The sequence below is a fragment of the Ranitomeya variabilis genome, chromosome 1 (genome assembly GCF_051348905.1).
Source record: "Ranitomeya variabilis isolate aRanVar5 chromosome 1, aRanVar5.hap1, whole genome shotgun sequence".
Classification (NCBI taxonomy): Eukaryota; Metazoa; Chordata; class Amphibia; order Anura; family Dendrobatidae; genus Ranitomeya; species Ranitomeya variabilis.
This window is the reverse complement of record NC_135232.1, coordinates 1071582401-1071601544: the sequence shown is the minus strand read 5'-3', so window position 1 is coordinate 1071601544 and position 19144 is coordinate 1071582401.

Here is a 19144-nt window from a genome sequence, read left to right as displayed (position 1 = left end):
TAGTTTCCATCTTCCAAGAGCTAGTTCTCATATATGCTGGGCTATGTTCTCTCGCCATTGAGAATCATGACAGTTTGACCGGCCCAAAAAAGGGTTAAATTACTGGCTGAGAAAGGAGAGAAAAAAGAAGTCTGCTACAATATTTTTTTTTTTTTTTTCCCTCTAGTTCTGAGTGTGCTCTTAATTGAATCACTTGCTAGTCTGCCTATACTGCAGCCTTCCTCTCTTCCTCTCCTTCTAATCCTTGAATGGCTCTGTGTTCACCTGTTTCAAATGGATCTTCAGAGTGTAGCTACAGGTTTGAATAATCTCGCCACAAAGGTACAAAATTTGCAAGATTTTGTTGTTCATGCACCTATGTCTGAGCCTAGAATTCCTTTGCCTGAATTCTTCTCGGGGAATAGATCTCACTTTCAAAATTTTAAAAATAATTGCAAATTGTTTTTGTCCCTGAAGTCTCGCTCTGCCGGAGACCCTGCACAGCAGGTCAGGATTGTAATTTCCTTGCTCCGGGGCGACCCTCAAGACTGGGCTTTTGCATTGGCACCAGGGGATCCTGCGTTGCTCAATGTGGATGCGTTTTTTCTGGCCTTGGGGTTGCTTTATGAGGAACCTCATTTAGAGCTTCAGGCGGAAAAGGCCTTGATGTCCTTGTCTCAGGGGCAAGATGAAGCTGAAATATACTGCCAAAAATTCCGCAAATGGTCTGTGCTTACTCAGTGGAATGAGTGCGCCCTGGCGGCGATTTTCAGAGAAGGTCTCTCTGATGCCATTAAGGATGTTATGGTGGGGTTCCCTGTGCCTGCGAGTCTGAATGAGTCCATGACGATGGCTATTCAGATCGATAGGCGTCTGCGGGAGCGCAAACCTGTGCACCATTTGGCGGTGTCTACTGAGAAAACGCCAGAAAATATGCAATGTGATAGAATTCTGTCCAGAAGCGAGCGGCAGAATTTTAGACGAAAAAATGGGTTGTGCTTCTATTGTGGTGATTCAACTCATGTTATATCAGCATGCTTTAAGCGTACTAAGAAGCCTGACAAGTCTGTTTCAATTAGCACTTTACAGTCTAAGTTTATTCTATCTGTGACCCTGATTTGTTCTTTGTCATCTATTACCGCGGACGCCTATGTCGACTCTGGCGCTGCTTTGAGTCTTATGGATTGGTCCTTTGCCAAACGCTGTGGGTATGATTTGGAGCCATTGGAGGCTCCGATACCTCTGAAAGGGATTGACTTCACCCCATTGGCTAGTAATAAACCACAATACTGGACACAAGTGACTATGCGTGTTAATCCGGATCACCAGGAGGTTATTCGCTTTCTGGTGCTGTATAATCTACATGATGTTTTGGTGCTGGGATTGCCATGGCTGCAATCTCATAACCCAGTCCTCGACTGGAGAGCTATGTCTGTGTTAAGCTGGGGATGTAAAGGAACTCATGGGGACGTACCTTTGGTTTCCATTTCATCATCTATTCCCTCTGAGATTCCTGAATTCTTGTCTGACTTTCGTGACGTTTTTGAAGAACCCAAGGTTGGTTCACTACCTCCGCACCGGGAGTGCGATTGTGCCATAGACTTGATCCCGGGTAGTAAATACCCTAAGGGTCGTTTATTTAATCTGTCTGTGCCTGAACACGCTGCTATGCGAGAATATATAAAGGAGTCCTTGGAAAAGGGACATATTCGTCCTTCGTCATCTCCCTTAGGAGCCGGTTTTTTCTTTGTGTCTAAGAAAGACGGCTCTTTGAGGCCGTGTATTGATTATCGACTTTTGAATAAAATCACGGTTAAATATCAATATCCGTTACCACTGCTTACTGATTTGTTTGCTCGTATAAAGGGGGCCAAGTGGTTCTCTAAGATTGATCTCCGTGGGGCGTATAATTTGGTGCGAATCAAGCAGGGGGATGAGTGGAAAACCGCATTTAATACGCCCGAGGGCCATTTTGAGTATTTGGTGATGCCTTTTGGTCTTTCAAATGCCCCTTCAGTCTTCCAGTCCTTTATGCATGACATTTTCCGCGATTATTTGGATAAATTTATGATTGTGTATCTGGATGATATTCTGATTTTTTCGGATGACTGGGACTCTCATGTCCAGCAGGTCAGGAGGGTTTTTCAGGTTTTGCGGTCTAATTCCTTGTGTGTGAAGGGTTCTAAGTGTGTTTTTGGGGTTCAGAAGATTTCCTTCTTGGGATACATTTTTTCCCCCTCTTCCATCGAGATGGATCCTGTCAAGGTTCAGGCTATTGGTGATTGGACGCAACCCTCTTCTCTTAAGAGTCTTCAGAAATTTTTGGGCTTTGCTAACTTTTATCGTCGATTTATTGCTGGTTTTTCTGATGTTGTAAAACCATTGACTGATTTGACTAAGAAGGGTGCTGATGTTGCTGATTGGTCCCCTGATGCTGTGGAGGCCTTTCGGGAGCTCAAGCGCCGCTTTTCTTCCGCCCCAGTGTTGCGTCAGCCTGATGTTGCTCTTCCTTTTCAGGTTGAGGTCGACGCTTCTGAAATCGGAGCTGGGGCGGTGTTGTCGCAGAGAAGTTCCGACTGCTCCGTGATGAGACCTTGTGCTTTTTTTTCCCGTAAATTTTCGCCCGCCGAGCGGAATTATGATATTGGGAATCGGGAGCTTTTGGCCATGAAGTGGGCTTTTGAGGAGTGGCGTCACTGGCTTGAGGGGGCCAGACATCAGGTGGTGGTATTGACTGACCACAAAAATTTAATTTACCTTGAGTCTGCCAGGCGCCTGAATCCTAGACAAGCGCGCTGGTCGTTGTTTTTCTCTCGGTTTAATTTTGTGGTGTCTTACCTACCGGGTTCTAAGAATGTTAAGGCGGATGCCCTTTCTAGGAGTTTTGAGCCTGACTCCCCTGGTAATTCTGAGCCCACAGGTATCCTTAAAGATGGAGTGATATTGTCTGCCGTTTCTCCAGACCTGCGGCGGGCCTTGCAGGAGTTTCAGGCGGATAGACCTGATCGTTGCCCACCTGGTAGACTGTTTGTTCCTGATGATTGGACCAGTAGAGTCATCTCTGAGGTTCATTCTTCTGCGTTGGCAGGTCATCCTGGAATCTTTGGTACCAGGGATTTGGTGGCAAGGTCCTTCTGGTGGCCTTCCCTGTCACGAGATGTGCGAGGCTTTGTGCAGTCTTGTGACGTTTGTGCTCGGGCCAAGCCTTGTTGTTCTCGGGCTAGTGGATTGTTGTTACCCTTGCCTATCCCGAAGAGGCCTTGGACGCACATCTCGATGGATTTTATTTCGGATCTGCCTGTTTCTCAGAAGATGTCTGTCATCTGGGTGGTGTGTGACCGTTTCTCTAAGATGGTCCATCTGGTTCCCTTGCCTAAGTTGCCTTCTTCTTCCGAGTTGGTTCCTCTGTTTTTTCAAAATGTTGTTCGTTTGCATGGTATTCCGGAGAATATCGTTTCTGACAGAGGGACCCAATTCGTGTCTAGATTTTGGCGGGCATTCTGTGCTAGGATGGGCATAGATTTGTCTTTTTCGTCTGCTTTCCATCCTCAGACTAATGGCCAGACCGAGCGGACTAATCAGACCTTGGAGACATATTTGAGGTGTTTTGTGTCTGCGGATCAGGATGATTGGGTTGCTTTTTTGCCTTTGGCGGAGTTCGCCCTCAATAATCGGGCCAGCTCTGCCACCTTGGTGTCCCCGTTTTTCTGTAATTCGGGGTTTCATCCTCGATTTTCCTCCGGTCAAGTGGAATCTTCGGATTGTCCTGGAGTGGATGCTGTGGTGGAGAGGTTGCATCAGATTTGGGGGCAGGTGGTGGACAATTTGAAGTTGTCCCAGGAGAAGACTCAGCTTTTTGCCAACCGCCGTCGTCGTGTTGGTCCTCGGCTTTGTGTTGGGGACTTGGTGTGGTTGTCTTCTCGTTTTGTCCCTATGAGGGTTTCTTCTCCTAAGTTTAAGCCTCGGTTCATCGGCCCGTACAAGATATTGGAGATTCTTAACCCTGTGTCCTTCCGTTTGGACCTCCCTGCATCCTTTTCGATTCATAATGTTTTTCATCGGTCATTGTTGCGCAGGTATGAGGTACCAGCTGTGCCTTCCGTTGAGCCTCCTGCTCCGGTGTTGGTTGAGGGTGAGTTGGAGTACGTTGTGGAAAAGATCTTGGACTCTCGTGTTTCCAGACGGAAACTCCAGTATCTGGTCAAATGGAAGGGATACGGTCAGGAGGATAATTCTTGGGTCACTGCCTCTGATGTTCATGCCTCCGATCTTGTCCGTGCCTTTCATAGGGCTCATCCTGATCGCCCTGGTGGTTCTGGTGAGGGTTCGGTGCCCCCTCCTTGAGGGGGGGGTACTGTTGTGATATTGGATTCTGGGCTCCCCCGGTGGCCACTTGTGGAATTTAACTTGTGTGCATCATCCCCTCTGTTCACCTGCTCCTATCAGGATGTGGGAGTCGCTATATAACCTTGCTCCTCTGTCAGTTTCATGCCGGTCAACAATGTAATCAGTAGCCTTTCTGTGCATGTTCCTGCTACTAGACAACTCCCAGCTAAGTTGGACTTTTGTCCTTGTGTGTTTTTGCATTTTGTTCCTGTTCACAGCTGCTGTTTCGTTACTGTGTCTGGAAAGCTCTTGTGAGCGGAAATTGCCACTCTGGTGTTATGAGTTAATGCTAGAGTCTTAAAGTAATTTCTGGATGGTGTTTTGATAGGGTTTTCTGCTGACCATGAAAGTGCCCTTTCTGTCTTCATGCTATCTAGTAAGCGGACCTCGATTTTGCTAAACCTATTTTCATACTACGTTTGTCATTTCATCTAAAATCACCGCCAATATATGTGGGGGCCTCTGTCTGCCTTTTGGGAAAATTTCTCTAGAGGTGAGCCAGGACTGTCTTTTCCTCTGCTAGGATTAGGTAGTTCTCCGGCTGGCGCTGGGCATCTAGGGATAAAAAAACGTAGGCATGCTACCCGGCCACTTCTAGTTGTGCGGCAGGTTTAGTTCATGGTCAGTATAGTTTCCATCTTCCAAGAGCTAGTTCTCATATATGCTGGGCTATGTTCTCTCGCCATTGAGAATCATGACAGACATGGTATCATTCAGACCTGTGGGAATGGGAAAACCCACCATAACATTCTTAATGGCCTCAGAAAGGCCATTTCTAAAATTAGCGGCCAGTGCACACTCGTTCCAATGTGTCAGCACGGACCATTTCCGAAATTTTTGGCAATACACCTCAGCCTCGTCCTGGCCCTGAGACATAGCCAGCAAGGCTTTCTCTGCCTGAATCTCAAGATTGGGTTCCTCATAAAGTAAACCGAGCGCCAGAAAAAACGCATCAATATCAGCCAATGCCGGATCTCCTGGCGCCAACGAAAAAGCCCAATCTTGAGGGTCACCCCGTAAGAATGAAATAACAATTTTTACTTGTTGAGCAGAGTCTCCAGACGAACAAGGTTTCAGGGACAAAAACAATTTACAATTATTCCTGAAATTCCTAAACTTAAATCGGTCTCCTGAAAACAGTTCAGGAATCGGAATCTTGGGTTCAGACCTAGGATTTCTGGTAACATAATCTTGTATACCCTGCACACGAGCGGCAAGCTGGTCCACACTTGTAATCAAGGTCTGGACATTCATGTCTGCAGCAAGCTTAAGCCACTCTGAGGTAAAGGGGAAAAGAAAAAAAAAAAAAAAAAATGAGAGAGGGAAAAAAAAACCTCAAAATTTTCTTTCTTATAATCCCACTTCTGCAATGCATTAAACATTTAATACTGGCCTGGCATACTGTTATGACCCCAGTGGACAGGGTCTCAGAGGAACGTGTAAGTCTGCGAGATTCAAAAATCCAGCTCATAGGGCTGTGGTAACTGGGTTGACCAAATAGCTACTCCTAACGCCAACACTAGAAGTAGCCGGGGATCATGCCTACGGTGATTGCTAGATGACTCGCGCCAGCCGGAGAATCTAACTACCCCTAGGAGAAGAAAACAAAGACCTCTCTTGCCTCCAGAGAAAGGGACCCCAAAGCAAGATACAAGCCCCCCACAAATAATAACGGTGAGGTAAGAGGAAATGACAAACACAGAAATGAACCAGGTTCAGCAAAGAGAGGCCAGCTTACTAATAGCAGAATATAGCAAGATAACTTATCTGGTCAACAAAAACCCTATAAAAATCCATGCTGGAGATTCAAGAACCCCCGAACCGTCTAACGGTCCGGGGGGAGAACACCAGCCCCCTAGAGCTTCCAGCAAAGGTCAGGATACAGATTGGAACAAGCTGGACAAAAATACCAAACAAAACAAAAGCAAGGAAGCAGACTTAGCTTGAAATACAGGAACCAGGATCATAGGACAAGAGCACAACAGATTAGCTCTGATTTCAACGATGCCAGGCATTGAACTGAAGGTCCAGGGAGCTTATATAGCAACGCCTCTGAACTAACGGCCCAGGTGATGATATAGGAAAAGACAGAAGCTCCAGAGTCAAATCACTAATGACCACTAGAGGGAGCAAAAAGCAAAATCACAACAGATTTATGTAAACTAGAAGCTTGGGCTGATAAATGGCAAATGAGCTTTAATGGGGATAAATGTAAGGTCATGCACTTGGGCAGAAGTAATAAGATGTATAACTATGTGCTTAATTCTTAAACTCTGGGCAAAACCGTCAATGAAAAAGACCTAGGAGTATGGGTGGATGACAATCTCACATTTAGTGGCCAGTGTCAGGCAGCTGCTACAAAGGCAAATAAAATAATGGGATGTATTAAAAGAGGCATAGATGCTCATGAGGAGAACATAATTTTACGTCTATACAAGTCACTCGTTCAACCACACTTAGAATACTGTGTACAATTCTGGTCTCCGGTGTATAAGAAAGACATAGCTGAACTAGAGCGGGTGCAGAGAAGAGCGACCAAGGTTATTAGAGGACTGGGAGGTCTGCAATACCAAGATAGGTTATTACACTTGGTGCTATTTAGTTTGTAAAAACGAAGGCTAAGGGGTGATCTTATTTCAATGTATAAATATATGAGGGGAAAATACAAAGACCTTTCTGATGATCTTTGTAATCATAGGCCTGAGACAGGAACAAGGGGGCATCATCTACGTCTGGAGGAAAGAAGGTTTAAGCATAATAACAGACACGGATTCTTTACTATAATAGCAGTGAGACTATGGAACTCTCTGCCGTATTATGTTGTAATGAGTGATTCATTACTAAAATTTAAGAGGGGACTGGATGCCTTTCTTGAAAAGTATAATGTTACAGGTTATATATATTAGATTCCTTGATAGCACGTTGATCCAGGGAACTAGTCTGATTGCCATATGTGGAGTCGGGAAGGAATTTTTTTCCCCAGTGTGGAGCTTGCTCTTTTGTTTTTTTTTTGCCTTCCTCTGGATCAACATGGTAGGGCATGTTAGGTTAGGCTATGGGATGAACTAGATGGACTTAAAGTCTACCTTTAACCTTAAAAACTATGTTACTATAAATACACGTCCCCAAATTCTTTATAAATCTTCGAATGTGAAGAAAAAATTTCCACTAAAACGATACCTGTCTTTTCTACCAAATAAAGCCAACAATAACATAATATTTGTAATATAATTTAAAAAATTGCTTTAGTGGAAATGCCTCAAGACAAGGGAATGATGCTCAGTAGTGTGTGTGGCCTCCACGTTCCTGTATGACCTCCCTACAACGCCTGGGCATGCTCCTGATGAGGCGGCGGATGGTCTCCTGATGGTTCTACTCCCAGACCTAGACTAAAGCATCCGCCAACTTTTGGACAGTCTGTGGTGCAACGTGACGATGGTGGATGGTGCAAGACATGAGGTCCCAGATGTGTTCAATCGGATTCAGGTCTGGGGAATGGGCGGGCCAGTCCATAGCTTCAGTGCCTTCATCTTGCAGGTACTGCTGACACACTCCAGCCCTATGAGGTCTGGCATTGTCCTGCATTAGGAGGAACCCAGATCCAACCGCACCAGCATATAGTCTCACAAGGGGTCTGAGGATCTCTTTTCGGTACCTAATGGCAGTCAAACTACATCTGGCAAGCACATAGAGGGCTGTGCGACCCTCCAAAGAAATGCCACCCCACACCATTATTGACCCACTGCCAAACTGATCATGCTGAAGGATGTTGCATGCAGCAGATCACTCTCCACGGCATCTCCAGACTCTGTCACGGGTGCTCAGTGTGAGCCTGCTTTCATCTGTGAAGAGCACAGGGCACCAGTGGCGAATTTGCCAATCTTGTTGTTCTGTCACAAATGTCAAGCATCCGGCATGGTGTTGGGCTGTGAGTAGTGTTGAGCGATACCGTCCGATACTTGAAAGTATCGGTATCGGAAAGTATCGGCCGATACCGGCAAAGTATCGGATCTAATCCGATACCGATACCCGATACCAATACAAGTCAATGGGACTCAAGTATCGGACGGTATCCCTGATGGTTCCCAGGGTCTGAAGGAGAGGAAACTCTCCTTCAGGCCCTGGGATCCATATTAATGTGTAAAAGAAAGAATTAAAATAAAAAATATTGCTATACTCACCTCTCCGAGGCAGCCTGGACCTCACCGAGGGAACCGGCAGCATTCTTTGCTTAAAATGCGCGCGTTTACTTCCTTCCGTGACGTCACGGCTTGTGATTGGTCGCGTGCCGCCCATGTGGCCGCGACGCGACCAATCACAGCAAGCCGTGACGTAATTTTCAGGTCCTCAATGCCTAATTCTAGGCATTCAGGAGTTTAAAATTACGTTCCGGCTTGTGATTGGTCGTGTCGCGGTCACATGGGCGACGCGACCAATCACAAGCCGTGACGTCACGGGAGGCAGGAAACGCACGCATTTTAAAATTACGTCACGGCTTGTGATTGGTTGCGTGCCGCCCATGTGACCGCGACGCGACCAATCACAAGCCGGAACGTAATTTTAAACTCCTGAATGCCTAGAATTAGGCATTGAGGACCTGAAAATTACGTCACGGCTTGCTGTGATTGGTCGCGTCGCGGCCACATGGGCGGCACGCGACCAATCACAAGCCGTGACATCACGGAAGGAAGTAAACGCACGCATTTTAAGCAAAGAACGCTGCCGGTTCCCTCGGTGAGGTCCAGGCTGCGTCGGAGAGGTGAGTATAGCAATATTTTTTATTTTAATTCTTTCTTTTACACATTAATGTTGTTTCGATACCGATACCCGATACCACAAAAGTATCGGATCTCGGTATCGGAATTCCGATACCCGCAAGTATCGGCCGATACCCGATACTTGCGGTATCGGAATGCTCAACACTAGCTGTGAGCACAACCCCCATCTGTGGACGTCAGGCACTCAGACCATCCTCATGGAGTTGGTTTCTAACCGTTTGTGCAGACACATGCACATTTGTGGCCTCATGGAGGTCAATTTGCAGGGCACTGGCAGTTCTCCTCCTGTTCCTCTTTGCACAAAGGCTGAGGTAGCGGTCCTGCTGCTGGGTTTTTGCTCTCCTACAGCGCCCACCACGTCATATGTCTCCTGGTAGTGCCTCCAGCCTCTGGACACTACTTTGACAGACACACCAAACCTTCTTGCCACAGCACGCATTGATGTGGCATCCTTGGATAAGCTGCACTACCTGAGCCGCTTGTGTGGGTTGTAGAGTCCGTCTTATGCTTCCACGAGTGTGAAAGCTCAACCAGCATTCAAAAGTGACCAAAACATCAGCCAGAAAGCATTGGTACTGAGATGTGGTCTGTGGTTCACATCTGCAGAACCACTCCTTTATTGAGTGTGTCTTGATAATTGCCAATAGTTTCCATCTGTTGTCTATTCCATTTGCACAGCAGCTTGTGAAATTGATTGTCAAACAATGTTGCTTCCTAAGTGGACAGTTTGATTTGTTGATTTCACAGAAGTTAGATTTACTTGCAGTTATATTCTGTTGTTTAAGCGTTCCTTTTTTTTGAGCAGTGTTTATGTACAGTACAGACCAAAGGTTTGGACACACATTCTCATTTTAAGATTCTTCTGTATTTTCATGACTATGAAAATTGTAAATTCACACTGAAGGCATCAAAACTATAAATTAACAAATGTGGAATTATATACTTAACAAAAAAGTGTAAAACAACTGAAATTATGTCTTATATTCTAGGTTCTTCAAAGTAGTGTAATAATTATAGGGGATAACTCAAAAGACTCTTTGCGTGGAACAAGACAACTACAGGACACAGTTTTATAAGTGGTAAAGTCTATATTATCACACGGTGATTCAAACAGGTGCAGAGAAAAACTCAAGTCCACAACACTTGGTGCAAATATCAAATGCAGCTCAGCAGTCTATAGGAAACTTCAGAGGAAAATGCAATCACGCAGAAAGTCTATGAAGCACAATTATTCTTGAGGATACTTGACACAAATAAATCCTTGTCTTAGTCCAAACACAGATAGATAAGCTTATAAGGCAGTTCAAATAATATCTTAGCTCAACCAGGGAGGCCTGGTTAATAGTCTCAGGTTTTTGCAAACCAGCAAACAGCATACATGTCCAGCAAATGCAGATGGAAGTAAATACGAGCAGCAGATGAAGGAGGATTACTGGAACTGGTGTATGCAGCAGGAACTCAGAGGAGAGTAGCAGGATCTCCACACAGGTTCACAGGAGCAGGTATATAGCCAGGGAGTAATCAGAGGTCAGGAGCTGGATGCAAGGCAGAATACTCTAGCACAGACTGAAGGCTGGGGCGGAGTTTTATAGCAGGAAGACACAGTGCACATGAGACCAAAGATGCCATCTTGGAAAAGGGCAGTAATGCACAAAAGGTAAAAAATGTTCAGAGTCCTGACAAGTAGCCACATTTTGCTTTGATGACTGCTTTGCACACTATTGGCATTCTCTATGAGCTTCAAGAGGTAGTCACCGGAAATGGTTTTCACTTCACAGGTTTGCCCTGTCAAGTTTAATAAGTGGGATTTCTTGCCTTATAAATGGGGTTGGGACCATCAGTTGTGTTGAGCTGAAGTCTGGTGGATACACAGCTGATAGTCCTACTGAATAGACTGTTAGAATTTGTATTATGGCAAGAAAAAAGCAGCTATGTAAAGAAAAATGAGTGGCTATCATTACTTTATGAAATGAAGGCCAGTCAGTCCAAAAATTGGGAAAACTTTGAAAGTGTCCCCGAGTGCAGTTGCAAAAACCATCAAGCGCTACAAAGAAACTGGTTCACATGAGGACCGCCCAAGGAAAGGAAGACCAAGAGTCACCTCTGCTTCTGAAGATAAGTTTATCTGAGTCACCAGCCTCAGAAATCGCAGGTTAACAGCAGCTCAGATTAGAGACCAGGTCAATGCCACACAGAGTTCTAGCAGCAGACACATCTTTACAACAACTGTTAAGAGGAGACTTTGTGCAGCAGGCCTTCATGGTAAAATAGATGCTAGGAAACACTGCTAAGGACAGGCAACAAGCAGAAGAGACTTGATTGGGCTACAGAACACAAGGAATGGACATTAGACCAGTGGAAATCTGTGCTTTGGTCTGATGAGATCAAATTTGAGATCTTTGGTTCCAACCACCTTGTCTTTGTGCGACGCAGAAAAGGTGAGCGGATGAACTCTACATGCCTGGTTCCCATTGTAAAGCATGGAGGAAGAGATGTGATGGTGTGGGGGTGCTTTACTGGTGACACTGTTGGGGATTTATTCAAAATTGAAGGCATACTGAACCAGCATGGCTACCACAGCATCTTGTAGTGGCATGCCATTCCATCCGGTTTGCGGTTAGTTGGACCATCATTTATTTTTCAACAGGACAATGACCCCAATCACACCTCCAGGCTGCGTAAGGGCTACTTGACCAAGAAGGAGAGTGATAGGATGCTACGTCAGATGACCTGGCCTCCATAGTCACCAGACCTGAACCCAATCGAGATGGTTTGGAGTGAGCTGGACCGCAGAGTGAAGGCAAAAGGGCCAACAAGTGCTAAGCATCTCTGGGAACTCCTTCAAGATTGTTGGAAGACCATTTCCGGTGAGTACCTCTTGAAGCTCATCAAGAGAATGCCAAGAGTGTGCAAAGCAGTCATCAAAGCAAAAGGTGGCTACTTTGAAGAACCTAGAATATAAGAAATATTTTCAGTTGTTTCACACTTTTTTGTAAGTATATAATTCCACATGTGTTAATTCATAGTTTTGATGCCTTCAGTGTGAATGTACAATTTTCAAAGTTATGAAAATACAGAAAAATCTTTAAATGAGAAGGTGTGTCCAAACTTTTGAACTGTACTGTATGTATATATATATATATATATATATATATATATATATATATATATATATATATACAGTGGGGCAAAAAAGTATTTAGTCAGTCAGCAATAGTGCAAGTTCCACCACTTAAAAAGATGAGAGGCGTCTGTAATTTACATCATAGGTAGACCTCAACTATGGGAGACAAACTGAGAAAAAAAAATCCAGAAAATCACATTGTCTGTTTTTTTATCATTTTATTTGCATATTATGGTGGAAAATAAGTATTTGGTCAGAAACAAAATTTCATCTCAATACTTTGTAATATATCCTTTGTTGGCAATGACAGAGGTCAAACGTTTTCTGTAAGTCTTCACAAGGTTGCCACACACTGTTGTTGGTATGTTGGCCCATTCCTCCATGCAGATCTCCTCTAGAGCAGTGATGTTTTTGGCTTTTCGCTTGGCAACACGGACTTTCAACTCCCTCCAAAGGTTTTCTATAGGGTTGAGATCTGGAGACTGGCTAGGCCACTCCAGGACCTTGAAATGCTTCTTACGAAGCCACTCCTTCGTTGCCCTGGCGGTGTGCTTTGGATCATTGTCATGTTGAAAGACCCAGCCACGTTTCATCTTCAATGCCCTTGCTGATGGAAGGAGGTTTGCACTCAAAATCTCACGATACATGGCCCCATTCATTCTTTCATGTACCCGGATCAGTCGTCCTGGCCCCTTTGCAGAGAAACAGCCCCAAAGCATGATGTTTCCACCACCATGCTTTACAGTAGGTATGGTGTTTGATGGATGCAACTCAGTATTCTTTTTCCTCCAAACACGACAAGTTGTGTTTCTACCAAACAGTTCCAGTTTGGTTTCATCAGACCATAGGACATTCTCCCAAAACTCCTCTGGATCATCCAAATGCTCTCTAGCAAACTTCAGACGGGCCCGGACATGCACTGGCTTAAGCAGTGGGACACATCTGGCACTGAAGGATCTGAGTCCATGGTGGCGTAGTGTGTTACTTATGGTAGGCCTTGTTACATTGGTCCCAGCTCTCTGCAGTTCATTCACTAGGTCCCCCCGCATGGTTCTGGGATTTTTGCTCACCGTTCTTGTGATCATTCTGACCCCACGGGGTGGGATTTTGCGTGGAGCCCCAGATCGAGGGAGATTATCAGTGGTCTTGAATGTCTTCCATTTTCTAATTATTGCTCCCACTGTTGATTTCTTCATTCCAAGCTGGTTGGCTATTGCAGATTCAGTCTTCCCAGCCTGCTGCAGGGCTACAATTTTGTTTCTGGTGTCCTTTGACAGCTCTTTGGTCTTCACCATAGTGGAGTTTGGAGTCAGACTGTTTGAGGGTGTGCACAGGTGTCTTTTTATACTGATAACAAGTTTAAACAGGTGCCATTACTACAGGTAATGAGTGGAGGAAAGAGGAGACTCTTAAAGAAGAAGTTACAGGTCTGTGAGAGCCAGAAATCTTGATTGTTTGTTTCTGACCAAATACTTATTTTCCACCATAATATGCAAATAAAATGATAAAAAAACAGACAATGTGATTTTCTGGATTTTTTTTTCTCAGTTTGTCTCCCATAGTTGAGGTCTACCTATGATGTAAATTACAGACGCCTCTCATCTTTTTAAGTGGTGGAACTTGCACTATTGCTGACTGACTAAATACTTTTTTGCCCCACTGTATATATATATATATATATATATATATATATATATATATAAAATAGATAGATTAAAAGCCGGAAAGTGATCTGCGGTGTGCAGTAAAATCACACTGACATGCTAGAATAGAATAGATAGAATAAACTGGCATTTTCCCACTCTCCAGAGTTCAGCCCAGGTCAGGTTATGAGGGAATGCAGCTTCAGTGTTGGCACCTCTAGTCAATGAAGGTGCGTTGGCAGCATCTCCTCATTTACCAGTAGTTTTCAGTCTGGGCGGTCGCATCTTGGCACCGTCCTGGTTGAAAACTGTATATACCACAGAAATGGATTACGGTGTGGGACAAAACAACGGATAGGTATAGTATATTGTTGGTTTATTATTTTATTTTTATTATAGGAGATTGAGTCTGTTGCATGTTTAGGATTAACAATAAAATGGTCAAACTGTGTTGTGTTTTATTTCATTAAAAGTCTTTATTCTGGCTGTGTCTCTATTTAACATGTAGCAACTATAGGATTAATAATGGATAGGTGTCTTATTGACACCTCTCAATTACTAAGGTGGGCTTGATGTTACCTTACAATACAAAGATAACATCAACCCCAGAACTATTACCCCACTAGCCATCACTACAGGGCAAGTGGGAAGAGCGAAGCTAAGTGCCAGAATTGGCGCAGCTTAGAGATGCGCCTTTTCTGGGGAGGCTGAGTGCTGATGTTTTTAGCCAGGGGGGGTAATATCCATGGCCCCATCCTAGGCTATTAATATCAGCCTGCAGCTGTCTGCATAGCCTTTGATGATTATTAATTACGGGGGAATCTCACATCATTTTTTTGGGGATCCCCCATTTTAATAGCCAGTAAAGGCTAAGTATACAGCTGTGAGCTGATATTAATAGCCTGGGAAGTTCCATGGGTGTTACCCTCTATCCAGGCTATAAACATCTGCCCCCAGTCACTGGCTTTCCCTCTGCTGGCTTTGAAAATTGCAAGGGAGCCCACACCAATTTTCTCAAATAAATAAATAAATAAGCGTTTATTAATTAAATTCATGTCCAGTAATTTGCACACACACTGCACTAATTGTATTTGTCACTGACGTCTATATATCTACCTATTCCATATGTATTAAATGTATGTAATCCATCTCTTCTATCCTGTCAGCTCCTGCAGTGATTTTACAGAAGCCAGCAGATGAATTTACCAGCTTTTCATCTATCTATCTTTCAGTTCAATATGAATACATATATATTATATTATTATTATTATTATTATTATTATTATTATACATTTTTATAGTGCCATTTATTCCATGGTGCTTTACATGTGAATGGGGCAAATATAGACAAGTACAATAAACATGAGTAAAAGAAGGCACACACAAGTACAGGAGGAGAGAGGACCCTGCCTGCGAGGGCTCACAGTCTATAAGGGATGGGTGAGGATACACTAGGAGAGGGTAGAGCTGGTCATGCGGCGGTTCAGTAGACTGGGGATCACTGTAGGTTGTAGGCTTGTCGGAGGAGGTGGGCCTTCAGATTCCTTTTGAAGGTTTCCATGGTAGGCGAGAGCCTGATGTGTTGGGGTAGAAAGTTCCAGAGTATAGGGGAAGCACAGGAGAAGTCTTGGATGCGGTTGTGTGAGGAAGAGATGACAGAGGAGTAGAGAAAGAGATCATGAGACGATCGAAGGTTCCGTGTAGGTAGGTACCGGGAGACCATGTCACAGATGTATGGAGGAGAAAGGTTGTGAATGGCTTTGTATGTCATTGTTAGTGTTTTGAACTGTAGTCTCTAGGCAATAGGAAGCCGGTGAAGGGCCTGGCAGAGAGGAGAGGCTGGGGAGTAACCGGGAGACAGGTTTATTAGTCGAGCAGCAGAGTTTAGGATGGATTGGAATGGTGCCAGAGTGCTAGAGGGGAGGCCAGAGAGTAGGAGGTTGCAGTAGTCAAGGCGGGAGATGATAAGGGCATGTACTAGTGTTTCTGTGGTTTCATGGTCAAGGAATGCACGGATCTGGGAAATGTTTTTGAGTTGGAATCGGCAAGAGGAGGGAAGGGCTTGGATATGTGGCTTGAAAGAGAGGGTAGAGTCAAGGATCACCCCGAGGCACTGAGCGTGCGGGACCGGGGAAAATGAGCAGACATTGACATTGATGGATAGGTCGGGTGGAGGGGTAGAGTGAGGTAGGGGAAAGATGATGAATTGTTTTGTCCATGTTCAGTTTTAGAAAACGAGCAGAAAAGATGGATGAAATAGCAGACAGACATTGTGGGATTTTGGTATAAATAAATAGAATAAATATATACACATAAAATACATAAATATATACATGTCAGTGAAACACATATATGTATATGTGTTTCACTGACATGTATATATTTATATATTTTATGTGTATATATTTATTCTAACTACTCTGTTCTAACCTGTCAGTGTGATTTTACTGCACCCGCATATGAATTGTGGGCTTTTCAAAGGACACCGGTGCGTAAAAATTGCACAGCACACGCATGGTGCAAGTGCTGTGTGATTTTTTTTTTTCTCGCACCCATTGACTTTTATTGCAGGATGCGATTCGATTTTGGATTACAATTGCAGCATACTGCGATTTTTTTTTTTACCAGTCCGTTCGTGATCCGATCCGAGCTAGAAAAAAAAGCAGATGAACACACAAACATAGATTAACATTGGTCTGAATTTGTCTGATTTTATTGCAAGTGGGCATGAGCACTTAGTCAATTATTGCACTGATTCTATGATTCTATATCAACTATCTAGACACTTTAGCCTATTATTGAATGTCATGCTTTCAATGGTTTCATCACTACATTCAGGTAGAAGGTTTGCTCTTTCTTTTAGGTCTGCAAGACAACTATTATATAGTTTGGTTGATGGCTTTTATTCTAAAATAACCCTTTTTGGTAATGTCAAACATCTTGGCAACCTGTCTTGTTGAACAAGAATTAATTCTTGCTGTTTTCATGCAATGAAGCTAGAACACAGTGTACTTTATATTGCTTTAGGGAATGATTTTCTAATAATTATCCTCAAATTGTTCTGCAGTTATTTTATCCTTCTTACCTTATGTAGTTTTCTCTTGGTAACTGCTTTACCAGTTATCATTGAAAGAGAGCATTTTGACAAGTTTTCCAAATAAACTTAAACAAAGCCATTTAACCATTTATCAATTGATATCCTTAAATGACATATATCAAGCTCTTACTGTAACTGGAAAAAACATGTTTCCTGCCACTTCACTGGAAATATGTAAACACTAGTGATGAGCGAGCATACTCGGTCATGCTCGTTACTCTCCTGAGCATCACTGTAGTCGCAGTACTCGGAGAGCACTGAGCATTTCCAGTTTGGCTCGGCGGGACCTCGGGTCCCTGACCTGCATAATTGGCGCTCCTTAGAGAGCCAATCAACATGCAGGGATTGTCTGCCACACACTGTAATGCCGTAGCCATCTTGGTTGAGGAATTAAAGTGATTGGCTGGCTGCACAGCATCATCAGGTCTGTAAGAGACCTGGCACTGCCCTGCTCGTCGTATTCAGCTCCTGATTCAGACAGTGTAGGGAGAGGTGCTGGCGAGATAGGGTCAGATTTGAGAGTTTATCAGTTAGTGTGGGTATACCATCATATTTTACACAAATCCAGCTAAACCAACAGTCCTTCCAAGGACTAATTGCGGAGTATATAGATTGCAGTGCTAGGTAGGCAGGGGTGTGTATGTGGATCTATACATATCAGTGCAAGGCATGCAGGCACTGTATATGGGTATATAGATATCATTGCATACATCAAGAGGGTCCTTCCATTACTATCTGTTGCCGATTACAAATATACCTATCTGCAGGTGTCAGTGGCTTGGAGGATTTTTTTGCCATCTTAATCAAGATTATTTTATTCCAAAGAAATCCAGTTTTTGCTTGTTGACACTGCAGACTACAGCCAGTTCCTTTTCATAGTACAGCGTGAAAATCCAGCTATTTTAAATGGGTTTGCCCATCCCAGCTATCACATCTGAATGCGCAGAAAATTATGGCATTTTTTGTGGTACTGGATAACAAGTATCCTTAATCAGGTATTAAAGCCTTTTAAATCATGAAAATAATTCACAATTCCCTATGTGTGAAAAGGGAAGAAAAAAGGCATACAAAGAAAATAAAATGTGCAATACTTTATTAGAACAAGCAATAAAAAGTGGTATAACCACGAAAACTATAAAATACAGGCTGAATCTCAATTAAAAACAAAGCAGCTACAGGGCAGTTTGAATATAATAGATATACACATAATTTTATGAGGCAAATTTTGATATGGCCTTATAGTCACATAATTAACAAATATGAATGCATATAATTGTGCCAACAAATAAAGTGCAAAAAAATGCCAAAAGGCCGCAATTATTGAAAAATGCAAGAAATATCTCCAAGGGCAATAGTCCTCTATGAAATATATATATATAAATTTTACAATAAAGTGCAAAAAGTGCTAAAGACAAAAAGGCCATATGAAGGCCTGATAGTCACAATAAGCAAAATTATATATTAATACTATTGGGAACCAGCCATAATGTATAATGCTATGTCTATATCAATGTCATATAGTATCAGGTAGGCACATGTATATCAACTTAGTGAAGTAACGTTTACAACAGGTAAGTATGGAAAAGGACAAATGAACAAGGGAACAAATGAACGAATGAAACTTACATTAGTGCAAAAAAACTGAATACCGCGCCTGGGCCGAAACCCCGGGGTGGCATTATACATTAGGGCTGGTTCTCAATAGTATTTATATATAATTTTTATATAATTTTGCTTAGTTTACGTGGTTATACCACTTTTTATTCCTTGTTCTAATAAAGTATTGCACATTTTATTTTCTTTGTATGCCTTTTTTCTTCCCTTTTCACACATAGGGAATTGTGTATTATTTTTTGTGGTACTGTAGTATTTTTGGAGTTTCTTATTCAATTTTTTGACACTATTTTGCTGCCCAAAAAATATTTAGCTGCAAAACAAATATTTAGCTACAGTTTAGATATTTAACACTGTGTTTTGTTCCCCACATGGATCTCATATCATTGCGCTAAAAATTGTACCATTTCAGGCCTCCATTCCACTGTATTTTCTGTCTATTACCCTAGTTCTAAACAGTATTTTGGGGTAAAAAAAACAATAGGCCACATATTGAACATTGTGGTTTCTCTGGCAGATGGCT